Source organism: Arachis ipaensis, chromosome B5 (genome assembly GCF_059453495.1).
Source record: "Arachis ipaensis isolate K30076 ecotype BB chromosome B5, ASM5945349v1, whole genome shotgun sequence".
Lineage (NCBI taxonomy): Eukaryota > Viridiplantae > Streptophyta > Magnoliopsida > Fabales > Fabaceae > Arachis > Arachis ipaensis.
In genome coordinates, this window is record NC_142440.1 from 47898966 (window position 1) to 47901321 (window position 2356).

Sequence of the window (2356 nt, forward strand, 5' to 3'; positions counted from 1 at the left end):
CTACCATTAGAGCAAACAATTTTGAGCTGAAACCTCAATTAGTTTCTCTAATGCAACAGAACTACAAATTTCATGGACTTCCATCTGAAGATCCCTTTCAATTCTTGACTGAATTCTTGCAGATCTGTGATACTATTAAGACTAATGGAGTAGATCCTGAAGTCTACAGGCTTATGCTTTTCCCGTTTGCTGTAAGAGACAGAGCTAGAGTATGGTTGGACTCTCAACCTAAAGATAGCCTGAACTCTTGGGATAAGCTGGTCACGGCTTTTTTAGCAAAGTTCTTTCCTCCTCAAAAGCTGAGTAAGCTTAGAGTGGATGTTCAAACCTTTAGACAGAAAGAAGGTAAATCCCTCTATGAAGCTTGGGAGAGATATAAGCAACTGACCAAAAAGTGTCCTTCTGACATGCTTTCAGAATGGACCATCCTGGATATATTCTATGATGGTCTGGCTGAAATTGAGGGACTTGAGCAAAAATCAGATTCAGAGGTTGAAGAAGGACTGCTGATGCTGTTGGATTCTGACCTCCCTGCACTCAAAATGGATTTTCTGGAGCTACAGAACTCCAAATGGCGCGATCTTAACGGCGTTGGAAAGTAGACATCCAGGGCTTTCCAGCAATATATAATAGTCCATACTTTATCCAAGTTTAGACGATGCAAAAGGGCGTTGAACGCCAGTTCTACGCTGCAATCTGGAGTTAAACGCCAGAAACACGTTACAAACCAGAGTTGAACGCCAAAAATACGTTACAACTTGGCGTTCAACTCCAAAAGAAGCCTCTGCACGTGTAAACTTCAAGCTCAGCCCAAGCACACACCAAATGGGCCCCGGAAGTGGATTTATGCATCAATTACTTACTTCTGTAAACCCTAGTAACTAGTTTAGTATAAATAGGACTTTTTACTATTGTATTTACATCTTTTGAAACATCTTTGGGTTATCTTTTGATCTATTGATCACGTTTGGGGGCTGGCCATTCGGCCATGCCTGGACCTTCATTACTTATGTATTTTCAATGGTAGAGTTTCTGCACTCCATAGATTAAGGTGTGGAGCTCTGCTGTTCCTCATGATTTAATGCAAAGTACTACTGTTTTTCTATTCAATTCAACTTATTCCGCTTCTAAGATATCCATTCGCACCCAAGAACATGATGAATGTGATGATTATGTGACGCTCATCATCATTCTCACTTATGAACGCGTGCTTGACAAACACTTCCGTTCTACATGCAAACAAGCTAGAATGAGTATCTCTTAGATATCTAATACAGAGGACCAAGTCTGAGATATTAGAATCTTCGTGGTATAAGTTAGAACCCATGGATGGCTATTCCTGAGATCCGAAAAGTCTAAACCTTGTCTGTGGTATTCCGAGTAGGATCTGGGAAGGGATGGCTGTGACAAACTTCAAACTCGTGAGTGCTGGGCGTAGTGACAGACGCAAAAGGAGGGTGAACGTTATTCCAGTATGATCAAGAACCTCCAGATGATTAGCCGTGCCGTGACAGAGCATTTGGACCTTTTTCATAGAGAGGATGGGATGTAGCCATTGACAACGGTGATGCCCTATATAAAGCTTGCCATGGAAAGGAGTAGGAACGGTTGGATGAAGACAGCAGGAAAGCAGAGGTTCAGAGGAACGAAAGCATCTCTATACGCTTATCTGAAATTCTCATCAATGAATTATATAAGTATTTCTATCTTTATTTTTTATTTATTTATTATTATTATTCAAAAACTCTATAACCATTTGATATCCGTCTAACTGAGATTTACAAGGTGACCATAGCTTGCTTCATACCAACAATCTCCGTGGGATCGACCCTTACTCACGTAAGGTTTTATTACTTGGACGACCCAGTGCACTTGCTGGTTAGTTGTATCGAAGTTATGACAAATTATGAATTAAGATTAGAGCACCAAGTTTTTGGAGCCATTACCAGGGATCACAATTTCGTGCAGCAGAATGGCTTGGTAAGAATGGAAGAGGAGCATGCAAGGAGGAGAAAGCATGAAGAAACAAAGGAGAAGAGCAAAGCGACGTGTGCGTGTGCACAAGCCTTTGTGCGTACAGACAGGAACCAAAGCAGAGCGAAGTGTGCGCGTGCAGCATCTTGCGCGTCGCACGATCATCCAAAGCATCACAAAGTGTGCGTGCGCACAACCCCTTGTGTGTATGCACAACCTGAGATTTTGGCCGAATGTGCGTGCGCACACATCTGTGTGTACACACAAGTACCCGCGCATGCCTTCATTAAAAATGCACGTGACTCGCGTTTTTGAGGGCTTGGAGGCCCAATTCTGATTCTAGAAGCTCATAATGGAAGGGGAAAACATTGTAGAGGGTAGC

General features: G+C 42.3%; 1 non-coding gene across 1 annotated transcript; it reads right to left on the reverse strand.

The window, feature by feature from the left end:
* Positions 1 to 305: 305 nt before the first annotated feature.
* LOC148564092 (small nucleolar RNA R71) lies at positions 306 to 413 on the reverse strand. Its single transcript, XR_015885120.1, has one exon. It is a non-coding gene; the product is annotated as a small nucleolar RNA R71 (small nucleolar RNA).
* Between the last annotated feature and the right edge of the window lie 1943 nt (positions 414 to 2356).